This window comes from Ochotona princeps, chromosome 6, assembly GCF_030435755.1.
Source record: "Ochotona princeps isolate mOchPri1 chromosome 6, mOchPri1.hap1, whole genome shotgun sequence".
Classification (NCBI taxonomy): domain Eukaryota; kingdom Metazoa; phylum Chordata; class Mammalia; order Lagomorpha; family Ochotonidae; genus Ochotona; species Ochotona princeps.
Window position 1 is genome coordinate 74228422 of NC_080837.1, and position 13093 is coordinate 74241514.

The window sequence follows — 13093 nt, forward strand, 5'->3', positions numbered from 1 at the left end:
TGTCACCCACAGGTCTATGGTTTGATTTTACTCTTTGTGGTGGGTACATGGCTCTTTAGTTGCAGTCACTTGTGCCACTGCTTCCAGAGTTCTGGGTCTGAGTTTTATGTTAGATTTCCAGCACGGTCTCCGAAGCCCCAGTTTCTTGCTCACTACTCTCCACCTTCTGTGATACAATGTTGAGGCTGCATGGTTGTCTGTACAACCTTTTTTCCATTTCCTGTTAAAGCAGTTCCTAAAATTAGGGAGACACCAAGAGTCCTACATAGCTAGGTTGTTGGTGGTGCTGATCTTGACGGAACCTGTTGGAAGTTAGGTTTGAGGGCCACATGGACCTGTTTTGACCTGTACGATGCAATAGTCAGTATTATTTCTCTGTGGGACCAGTGCTATGCACTGAGCTCAGTGAGTTCTCATAGAGCTTAGTGCATGTGCAGCTCACTATTGTCCCTGCAGTCTTAATGTCTTTGCCATCCTGTACAAAATGATGCCTGATATACTATTACTAGAGTTCTTGATTTGCTGGCTGTCAGGACTGAGGGCTACCTGGACCTTCTTGAATGGAACCTGTAAGATGCCACGTTGATGCAGTTCACTGAGCCAGAAATGAGTTCACTCCCAACTCAGTGCATGTGCAGTCCCATGCCATAGACTTTGTCTCTTTAGACAAAATGGTACCCAGTTCAGCTCTAGGGGACAGACTGGGATGTGAAATACACTCTGTTCCCACACCTCCTGTCTGGGACCTGCTGCTCTGTCTCTGCTCCTGGTCAAATCAAACAGACCAGCAGGATGGACAGTTGTTTGTCTGGGTTCACCTCCTGAGCTCCCAGTGAACATCCCTTCCCACCTTGTTGCTGGTGGAGTTCAGATTGCTGCATGCTGAATACTCCAGTCACTGCAACACCACACCGTTGCCTCTGCTACTTTCCTGTGTCGGTCAGTCTCCAGGTACTCCTCTGCTGTTGTTCTGTCCTCTCTTGTTTCCTGGAATGTGCCCTCTCTGCTTCACACTGGCTAATATTTCTCCATCTGTTTAAATGTGTCCTAACCCTATTCCACTTTCTTGATTGTCTTCATCCTGTGTTTTAAACATCCTGTTTGAGATTGAATCAGTGCCTTTCCTGACCCATTTCATAGCAGATGCAAAAGGGTCAGTGAAAATTATGTAGGAATATTCTTTTCCCCCAAAGAAACAAATTCAAAGATTTTTTGTGTTTATTCTTTTAATACCCCAATGTATCCTTCAAGATTGATGGCTATTTATGTTGCAAACACAAACTAATTTATTCTCAAGATTTCAGCTGCTTATAAATTTTACCCAGACAATAAAGACGTGCAAGATGAGTATCTTATGTATTTTCTGTGACACACATTTTTTTCTTAGTCTTTTCTTGGTTTTCTTAGCCTCTTCTTGGTGGGCTATAAAATCATTTTGTTTGGCGTATTATTGAGTAATTGCTTGGCAAGTGCACAGAAAGAAGTTAAAGTGGAAATGGATTAGATTCTAGTCAAATGAGCTTGAAATCATTGAATATGAGCCTGACATTTGTAAAGGACAGCAGTGACCAACATGTGTCCCATACCATGAACCATTACAGAAACACTAAAGATTCCTTTTACACCATCTTTCCTCCCTTCCCTTCCCCGTCCCCTTCCCCTCTCTTTCCCTTTTCAATCCTGTCTTTTTGTTTCTTATTCCTTCCTCTTTTCATTCTCTTTCTCCATTCTCTTCTCTCCCTTCCTCTCCTCTCTCCTCCTTTCCTCCTGTCTTCCCCTTCCCTCCCATCTCCCCCCCTTTTTCTCCTCTCTCCATTTTCTCTTCTCCTCCAATCCCCCCTCTCCTCCCCTTCCCTCTTCTTGACTCCCCTCCCCTTTCCTCCACTCTTCCCCTCTCCTCTCTCCTCCCCTCCCCTCCCCTCCTTTCTTCTTTTCTTTCCCTTTAAAGAATGTTCCATGTGAAGGAAAAATAGAGAATTGGATTGGAGTAACATCTTGTGCTGACTCCCTTAGGGAGTCATATGTGGCCCAGGAGCTGAATTTCTGATGTGTTTCGAGTTGCACTGCTCTTTTTGGTAAAGTGAGGCTGCCCTGCTGTACATGGGGAGTGCTGAGAGCTCCATATTTCTCACATCTGAGGACTCTGCGGAGTGGAGGTGGAGATAATGGGGGATGCAGAGGGTCTTGGGCTGGAGACAAGACATATCTCATTTAGAATGTTATATGGAATGACAACTTCACACCATCAGCATGTTGAAATTCGAGGTTTGTTAACTCAAGAAGGTAAGAACTTAAACTCGAGGAACTCAGAGATTCTCTCTTCTGCTGGTTTTGTTTTCCTGGGCTAGTTTCAATAAAATCAACATAATCTCAACTTTCCTCCATGGACCTGGAGTAAAAGGAAAAAAAATCATGAAAGTTTTTTTCCCTTTTTCTTTTCCTATGTCACTTCAAGTCAAACACTGAAACTGATTTGGGATCTTTTCAAGGGACAAAAGTCTCAAGCTCTGTCAGGTTGAGGTGACAGTCAAGTTTGACAGCCCTCCTCTCCCTCACAGATGGGTCTAAGCGGCACTCCAAGCCCAATGACGGAGTATAGCAAGTAGCATCTTTTAGCAAAGCGTCATCCCCTTTGAGTGCCCACGAACACACCAAAAGAATTCCACACACCTCTGCTGGTTGCAGATTTGCGGACAATAAGGGGTTTTCTAGTCTTGCTTGAGAATAGTGTAATCCCATGCAGTGCTGCTCTGTTTCTGCCAAGGGCCAATGAAGTAACCATTGGTCAGAGGAAGCATCTAGAGCTTTGGTAATGCGAATGTGGCTGCGGATGCTGATTGGCTGCAAGCACTGAGCACCAAGACCACAGCAATAAGTCACTGCTCTTCTGACAGTGCACAGAACTTCCAACTTGTGTAGGGGGGCTTTCCTTGTAAAAGACAAATATATTTGTGAAACTTTGGTAAAGTTTTGTAAAGCTTTTTGGGGAAAACATGAGTGATGGCAGGAAATGAGCAGATGCTGTGCTTATATTAAGAGAGCAGCCCTCGTAAGCTGTTCCGATTGAAATGGTCTCCCATTTGGTTTATTCCCAACATTTCTATATTTTGAATTTTATTTGCAATAAACTTTGTAGTTTTTTCTTGTTACCTGCTGCTCTTTGAAATGTTGCTTTAAAAGATTTAAAATATATTAAAATGTAGAGGATTTAAGTACTTTGAGGTTTCAAAATATATATTTTTTTCCTTAAAAGTCAACATGTCTGTGAGGACCTAAAGAATCTCTCGGGGGGGCCTCAGGAAGGGGCGTCTTGCTCGGATCCTGGCTCCAGCCGTCACGTGCATGTGGTGAGCTGTCCCTGGGCCTGCCTGGGCTTAGGAGCTGCTCCCTTTGGGATAAGTCTCCGGGGCTTTGTTAGGCAGGCCCAGAGTCCGGGGTCCCACCCACTGCTCGCCTTGAGCTTGAGTGGTGGACGGGATTGGGGAGGGGCATGACCATGGGCCTGAGGGTTTAAACTTCTAGCAGCTGCCCGGCAGCTGGGGGGCCTCAGGAGGGGGCGTCTTGCTCAGATCCTGGCTCCAGCCACCATGTGCATGTGGTGAGCTGTGTTTGGGCCTGCTAGTGTGCCATTTGCTGCCAGAGTCTGCCTGCTGGCCGCCCGGCCAGGGAGCTCTGGGATTTTGGTTCTTTGATTCGCTGCTTAGGTAGCTCCATGCTGAACCCACAGTGCTTTGTGGATGTGAATCAATCCTAAAGATTCCCAGTGACAGTAACTCTTCCTCTGAAGAACCTGTAATTACTTAACAATGCTGAGTACCGGACACCAGTTCATGCAAAAGCTAAGGCTCTGGGCTTGTCCAGCAGGATGTCCCATTACCTGATATGATGATGGACCAGCAGAGGGGTCACAGCAGGCAGGGACATGACATTAACTAGCATTCGAGAACCATATCTGGGGGTAGATTCTGTGGGGGATGTGTGGGCCAAACCCTGTGGAAATTCTAGCCCCACTGGTTAGCTTAAGAGTGGGGGTGGTGATGGACTAAGCTAGGTGTGACCAAGGAACTTACCATCAACCACAGGTAAAGGAACCCTCAACAGTCTGGACAGGTCAAGGCAGCAGCACCCGAATGTGCATCGTGAGTAGGGTGTGGGGTGGGCCGGACTGCAACATTCACCAGCTCATGCAAGGCCAAAAGGAAGGCCAGTCTACGCCAGGCACTGGCCTAAAACCCAATGGCATGTATGAGAACTGGGTCTGGAGAGGATTAAGGGGAGAAACTTGGGAAACTCCTCTGGTGAGTCATAGCTCCCACTGGTGGTTCAGAGCTGGGGGTCGGACAAGCTGGGCAAAGTAGCTCCAACTGCTCATCAGGGTATGAAAAGGCGATGGAATGGGCGCACCAGGCAGTACTGAGCACACCGTAGTCCACAAGTTAAATTAGAAACCAGCATGGAGCACAAGACATGCCCAGCTAGGTTCTTGCACCAATTGGTCTGCGTGAGCCATGGACGCTGAGCCAGTGTCTAAGGCAGGGGTCGCGACAGGTGATGGGCTGTGCCAAGCTGAGTCAGAGCAACCACTGGCATGCTGAACACTGGCTGGGAACAGGCCCAGTTGGGGAGCTAAGGGGTCTCCCTAGCTGGGTGGAGGTTCCCACTAAGGGGCACACAGGCTGGAATGGGGCTGCGTTCTGATCGGGTTATAGTTGTAGTCTCCCTTGGCACAAGTGTGGACTGGGACTTGACACACTGGGCCGGGTCAGACTGCAACACCTTCTGGTGTTCTGGAGGACCAGGGTACATGTGGGATGGACTAGGCTAGGTCTCAACCCCTACTGAACCATGTATGAGCTATATGTGGGTATGGATGAGCCGTGGCTGGGCTGAAACATCCAACAGCAAGAACCAGAATGGGTTGAAGGCCAGTCAGGAAAGCCACTATTCCTGCTAGGACAGGAGGTGAACTGAGTAGGGCTGGCTCATGGACCCCCTGGGATGCGCAAAACCTGGCACTAGGAGGGGTTCTGATGGAGGAGCCTGGGCAACTCCTCTGGCAGGACACAGACCCTGCAGGTAAGCACAAGAAGCATGGAGGGAAACAGCCCAGAAGAGGTCATGGAAAGTGTCCCACTGGCATACATTTGGTATGGATCGGGGGCAGACCAGGCTAAATCAGTTCACGTCACCCACTGGCAAATCCGAACGCCAGAAGAGAGTGTGGGTCAAGCCAGGTTTGGTCGCGACAAAAGCAGTACACAACACAGAAAACCAAAGTGAGGTTGCCTGTGCCAGATGTGACCACAGCACCCAACCAGCACACGTGAGAATCAGGAAGGGAGGGGCAGAGCCAGCAGGGAAATAAGGGGTGGTTCCCTTGCTGGACAGCTACTCCCACTGGAGAGCATGGGCTAGGATGGGGGCAGACCAGACTAAGCAGGGCTACAACACCTGTGCGCCTCATGTGGACCAGATCAGGGAAAAGTCAGCATGGGTGGATTATTCCTACTGGTGCAAGCATAAATTAGAGTGGGTGAGGGTTGTTTGGGTTTAGCCGCAGCAGAAGCTGGTACTGGGGGCTAATACTGTCAAGTCAAACCACAGAGCCATCAGAAGAGTGCATAAACCAGGATTGAGAGAGACCTGGGAGGGAAATAGTGGGCTCCTCCCTCTTGGGTTACCACTCCCATGGGAGGGCATGAAAACTAGGACAGGGGCTGGGATGGCTAGACAGAGGCACTCAACAACATCCATGAGGGCTGGATAGTTGAGCTGGTTAGATGGAACTAAGCTTCAATACCCATTGACATGTATGAGAGCCAAATGGGATATAAGGCAGACTGGACTAGTCTGCTACACATACTGGCAAACCAGGGTAGGGGGTGGGCCTGGTGGGGGTTATTGTGGGTCGCTCTGACTGGGCTGCAGCTCCCACTGGTTTATGTGACGGCTGAATATGTGCTGGGCAGAGCCAGGCTGGACTGCAACACCCATTGGTTCCAGTGGAAGTCAGGACTGAAAACAGAACCAACCCAGCAATTGCAACCACCAGCTGATTGTGGTGATGGACTGTGGCAGGCCCTGTGCTGGCTAGAACACACAAGAATCTGGTCTGGGAATACCTCAGAGCTTCTTTTGGGGATCTCCCCAATCGAAATGGTGGACTCAGAACCCTAGCCAAGAAAAGACAGAAGACAGAACAGGTCAATCCACCACCTCAGCTACATGTTGGCAGTGAAATACTGGACAAATGGAGACTAAGATGGACTATGTCAATCAGTGGATTCTTCAATGACCTCATCGTGCTTGGAAAGGCAAGACTGGCAGTGATTCATAACTGGTAAACTATCAAAACCACTTGAGCAAGTATCTCAGAGCATGCCCCACATCGGGGACCTGGGGTGGGTGGGAGACTGGGTGGGCCTTCTCCCTCAGTATTCCCTTTACCTCAGATATATGAAGGAAACAATATGGAAATAATAGTCTTACCCACTTCCCTATACCCTTGAACCTTTTTACTCTAATTAACGATCGAAAGACTGTCAAAAATATAATGAAAAAAAGAGAAAAAAAGAATCTCTCTCTTCCCCCTGCCTTCTTCTCTCTTTCTCTCTCTCTCTCTTTCTCTCCCTTTCTCCACCTCTCTTTCTCTCTTCAGATTTGCCAGGAGTCACAGAATTTGGGATTTCTTCTTAAGAGAAGTCCATGTAGAAAGAGCAAAGTGAAAAGCAGCAAAGCTCTTGGATGAGAAAATTCAAAACTTCCTGGATAGCTTTGTCTGTGGCCAACTGTCACCTTTCCAACAGGGTCCAGCTTCGGACACCTGCCATCATCGCTTAGAAATTTGAACAATCAGGCTTGGCGGCGTGGCCTAGTGGCTAAGGTCCTCGCCTTGATCCCATATGGCCGCTGGTTCTGGTCACGGCAGCTCCACTTCCTCTCTCTCTCCTTCTCTCAGTATATCTGACTTTGTAATAAAAATAAAATAAATCTTTAAAAAAAAAACAAAAGAAATTGGAACAACCCCAGTTTTGTTTTAGAAAGAGAAGTCTAGTATTCTACTGTGACTTTTGGTTTTCCTCCGTGAAGGGCTGGGAGGATGTTTTTGAGCACCTTGGAGTTGTCAGCAAGATGATCTCACAGTTTAACTCTCATTCTCTTCATTCTCTCTTGTGACGTTTGCTTGGCTTAAAACCAACTCAGCTTGTAAGTCTTCATCAGAAATCTTCCTTAAGGAGTCTTGACCCCCGCCATTATAATGCAATATAATATTCACGGAGTGTTCATAATATTAACTGTACTGTTGATCTCCTTGACTCATCTGATGTTAGTCTGGTGACGTAGTTGAGATGGTTTAGTTTTGAAAGAAGGCACAACAAAGCAGGTGTAGAAAAATATAATCTGTGTAGATTCCATACATTTTCTGAACCGATTCACTTATCAGAAGCTTTAGGGGATAATAAATATAGGCCTTGTCAAAGATTGTAGGGTCTGAGGGTTGGCACTGTGGCACAGAGGGGTAAGTCACTGCTTATGATGCTGGCGTTCCCATCATCAGTTGGAATCCTGGCACATCTGCTTCCGATTCAGCTCCCTGCTCATGTACCCAGGAAGGCAGTGGACAAGATGCTGGGATGAGACCTGGATGGAGTGCCTGGCTTTTAGCTTCAGCCTAGCCCATACCCATGTGGGCAGTCAACCAGCAGATGCAAGATTTTCTCTCTCTTGCTTTCTTTTTATTCCCCTCACTCTATTGCTCTGCCTTTCAAACAAATAAATTGGTCAATCAATCCTTAGAAAAAGACAGAACCTGAAGTCTGAGAGGAGAGTGAGAGGCAAAAAGGAGTTCGAAGCCAAGGTCCTGGGTCGAACAATGCTATCAAGAGAAAGGAAGACAAGAGGAAAACCACCAGGTGCTAGCAAACATGTAACTAAAATATTAGAGCCCCTTTCCCCCCAGCATAACACCTTTCAATTTTGGTTTTGGAAGCTAGCAGTGCCTGCAGTTTGCTTTTCAGATGGCTGCGGCTTCCTTTGCCATTGTCCAGGGGTGATCCCCTGAGATCCCGTACCTACCTGCTAAGGACCCAGGAGCTTAGCTAATGAGTGTTTGCAAGCATCCCCAGTAATTACCACCCTCCTCACTGCCTAGATGAGCTCTGCTGTAGGGCAGGTGAGGGGTTTCTGAGGACCACCATTATCAGAAATAATTAGCCATTTTGCCAGAGGGGAAGGCTTAGGAGACCTAAGTAAGGGCTTTACCCTGCCAGGTGGAGTGGGGCTCTGTTCTCCAGGGGGCCAGGCGGCCTCTTCTGGCAGCACCCGCAGGTTGGCTCTGTGTGTCTTTTGGCTGAAGCTTTTCTTTCTCTCAGAAGCCTTGGAAAAGTCACCCGGGAGAAGCCTAGCTGGGGTGGGTGCCGCAAGAACACTTGTCTCCTTCCTGAGGGCCACTTGGTAGTGATGTCCTGTCCCAGAATTCCTCTGGTAGCCCCTGGTTTCCTGGTTTGGCTGCTTCCACAGAGATGCTCAGGAGGAGAAGAGAGCTGCAGGGATTCTCCAACAAGACCAGCAGAACTCAGGTTACAGAGGGCAGCACCCGGACAGTCTCAACGGATAGGGAAAACGAAGAGCAAGGCCACAGAGAAACCCCAAGCTGCAGGGCATAAGGGAGAAGATGAGGGGGCTGGGTGCTTATGGGACAAACATGGATCATTTCTAAGCAGGCCATGTGTAACGGAGCTGTGATGTGCTCCAGTTATGGAAGTGTCCATTTTCTTGCCTCTTTTTTAAAGATTTATTTATTTTTATTGGAAAGGCTGATTTACAGAGAGGAGAGACAGAGCAAGTAAGTTCTTTCATCTGCTGGTTCAATCCCCAAAAGGCACAATGGCCAGAGCTGAGCCGATCTAAAGCCAGGAGCTTCCTCCAGGTATCCTACAAGGGTACAGGGTCCCAAAGCTTTGGGCCATCCTCGACTGCTTTCCCAGGCCACAAGCAGGGGGCTGGATGGAAAGTGGAGCAGCTGGGACACAAACTGGCACCCATATTCGACACTGGTGCTTGGAGGTGTAGGTTAGCCATCGAGCCATTGCACCTGGCCCAGATGTTTACATTTTCTAAGAACCATGCTAAAAATGGAAGGAAAAACCCAGGTGACATAATTAATTTTAATGTTATATCTAGCCCTACATATCCAAAATATTACCATTTCAGCATTTTATTAACATAAAAAATTATCAGTGAGAGCTTTCACAATCTGCATTCAGTGTGAATTCCATCTTTGTAGCGTGTCTCACTTGGCATAGTCACAAGTTCAAATGCTTAGTAGCCACTGATGGCAGGTGGTCTTCGTCTTCTTTTTTTATTTGATTTATTTACTTTTGATTTTTACTGGAAAGGTAGATTTACAGAGAGAAGAAGATATGGAGGAAAGATCTTCCATCTGCTGGTTCACTCCCCAAGTGGCCACAGTGGCTGTAGCTTAGGTGGTTGGAATCCTGGAGCCAGGAGCTTCTTCTGGATCTCCCAGGTGGGTGCAGGGTCCCAAGGCTTTGGGCCGTCCTCCACTTCTTTCCCAGGCCACAAGCAGGGAGCTGGATGGGAAGTGGAGCAGCCGGGATGTGAACCAGTGCCTGCAAGGGATCCTGGTGTGCACAAGCTAAGGATTTATCTGCTGAGTCATCACGACGGGCTCAAGTGTTTTTCCTGCAGTATCAGTGCTTGGCTCAAGTAAATGGCTTAAATAATAACAAGTTGTTTTACTCTTTAAAAGCCATTTCACTCAGCAGCGCTAACCGCTGAAATGACCCTACCATCCCTGCTGGAAAAAAAAAAAATCAAACAACCAAGTTAGCAGGAGACTATTACAAATAGCTTGGCTGACTTCTCATCAAATTTGCATTTATTCTAATGGAGCCCAGCGATGGGTCTTAGAGAAAGAGGTAGTTCCTCAATACAAAAGTTCAGTAAATGCTTTGTGATGATTCTTTCTTTTTTTTCTCCTTAAGATCTATTTTTCTAAAAGCCAAAGTTACAGAGAGAGATGCCCCATTCACTGCTTCACTCCCCAAAACCTGCAAACGTTTGCCCTGGAGTAGGCAAGTGCCAGGAGCCTGACATCTCATGTGGGTGGTAGAAGACTCAGAAATTTGTCCTGTTGTATCAGTAATTCTGTAGAATACTGGAGAATCCAGACAAATGCAATCAGAAAATTATTCATTATTTCACCATTCAGTGTTTGCCAAAGTAGTAATAGTCATTATTTTCTCAAGTTTTTTTTCCACCTCCTCAAATGTAAATATATTTGAGAGTTGAACTTATTAACATCTGTAGTGTGTGTGACATGACACAATTCACTGTATTACATTGTTCCATATACTCTGTGCATATACATTAACAGTATGTTTGATGATATATTTATTCTTTCTCTTGTTGGACTTGGAAGATTTTCTCAATGTTTTCTAAAAATATGCAGAAAATTTAGCTTCACTTGATTGAATTTTTAAAAAGATTTACTTACTTGTTTGAAAGCTAGAATGTTGCAGAGAGAGAAGGTAAACATGGAGAAATCTTTCAGTTGCTGGTTCAGTCCCCAGATGACCCTGGGAAATGGGCCAGGCCGAAGCTCGGATCCAGGAACTCCCTCCAGGACTCTCAGGTGCCTGCAGCAGCCTGAGCACTGGGCTGCATTTCTCTGCCTTCCTGAGTGCATTGACAGAGAGTTGTATTGGAAATGGAACAGCCAGAGCATTCCTGGTAGCAGTTTAACCCACTGAACTACCCCATGATTGAAATCTTACCCCCATTTCTTGGTGCAAATAGCACTATTTGATATTGATGGTAAAATAGTCAACAATGTGGAGATGCTGAAAGAAAGGTTTTATTTTATGACTCTCATGAGTTTTGTTTTTTTCCCCTGGTTATTGGCTTTCTGTGTTATCAGATATGATAGCACTGGCCGGTGTATGTCAAGAGAACAGCACATCCAAATTGTGCTAAGGCCTGCCTCATGTGCCGTGAAAGTCAAGTGCTCATACCGGTTCTTACAGTGGCTTACTTCTTAGACCCACTCCCTGAAAGCTGTTTTGCTTACTCATTTTCGGTAAGAATGCTGCTCAAGACCTGAGGATATTGAAGGTGAATTACAAGATATTTATGTTTATTTACTTGATCTCTTCATCAAATGCAAATTTCAAATAGATACAGTATAAACAGAACATGATAATGATACCTCCAGGAACCCATTACCCAATATCAATATTTATCAATAGTCTGTCATTGATTTATACTTTTTACTTACTCCCCACACTTTCTACTTGATACCCTCATGTAATTCATAATCCAGTCATAATATAAAACATTTCCACCCTCCAGAAAATTCCTTCATGTCCCTTGTCTATTTTGACTATTTTTAACCTGAGATTCACTTTACCAGTGTCAAAATTGTGTGTAATCAGAATCATACAGAATGTTCTCTTTTGTAGCTTCTTTCACTTACTTTGTGTCTGAGAGAATCATTTCATGACTCATTTATATATTCAACCATCAACTGATAACTTGGTGTATTTGCCTTTTGAGACTAAGAGTAGTCTTGTATAAATCTTTGTGTGAACACGTTTTCAAATTCTCATGGTAAATATGTAGGAGTAGAACTGCTCGGCGAGAGGGTAAGGCTCCTTATAACTTTTTCAAAAGCTGCCCAACCCTTTTCCATTTCTGCCAACCACATGTGGGAGTTCCGGTTGTTCTATATCTTTGCCAACATTTGCCATTGTCAGTCTTTTTTAATTTTAGCCTTTGTAGTGGATGTGCAGTGTATTATTGTTGTGGTGTTATTTTGTATTTCCCTAAGAGTAACAATGTCAAGCCTCTGTGTGTGTGTGTGTGTGTGTGTGTATTATCCATTCAACCTTCTTTCATGAGGTCTTAGCTTATGTCATAGGCATTCCTTCTTTGGGGTGCACAGGGAGGCCCTGTCAGGACCCCATTTGGCTCTTTGCTTTGTGCTAGGTCCCCCGCTTCCACCCACCCCTTCTTGTGGCCTTCTTCCAGCTGGCTGGTATCATTCCTCTCCTGAAACACTCAGAATGTGTCCCAAGGTTGAGGCTGTGATCTTGCCTTTCCTCTTTTGGGCCTTACTGAGCTTGCTGATATGTATGTTTAGTTCATCATGTGCTAGCATCTCTAAAGTTCCATTGAGAACTCAGGATTTCACTCTAACCCAGAGTCATGAGAACTAAAAATATCTTCAAAAACTGTATTTTGAAACATTGGAATTGACTCAAGATGTATTATATTCTGGGATTGTCAAATGACACCAATATTTTTCATAGAAACTAAAGAGTGTTTGGAGAGAGGCTGTGATTTACAACCAAGCCACGGTGCTTCTACTGGAAGCTAAAATTGTATTCCTTGAACTCTATGGTAAAGGACAAGACTTTTTTTAAACACTCAATCCTGGACTGATATATTTATAAATAGAAAATGTTGCGAGAGTGCTGACTTGCTATATAAAGTTTGTATGCAGAACAACAGAGACAACCAATGATTTGTAGATGAGCACAGTCTGTGGGCCATTCTTAGCAACCTTGAGTCACACCCAATCTGGAACTGGGTTGCTTGGCTTGGAATCTTGATTGTGCGCTTTGTTGTTAAAGCAGCTTTTGTTTGTTTCAGTTTCTCTGTAAAATGCAGATAATGATGATAATAACGATACTTGTTGCACAGGAGGGTGATGCAGAGTCAATGAGTTAGTATATAGAAAGTACTTGCTGTAGGGCCTGGCATATACCAGATATGGTATGAAGATGAGCTGCTGTTTTCATCATCATGTCCTCAATCCTATAGCAATCAAGAAACTCTCAGTCGTAACTGAGAGAAATCCAGTTCAAATTAAGGAAAAGGATGTTGGCCACTTGTAGCCAGGTGCTCATTTGATGTTGTCTAAATCTGATGTTCTACTTCTTTCTTTCATGGCTCTGCTCTCAGATGGGCTATTTCTATGGGGAGCAAGAAAAGCACCAGATACTCCAGCTTAGCATCCCAACAGAATGAGGTTCTCATCTTCCATTTCCTAAAAGTTTGGGTTATTGCT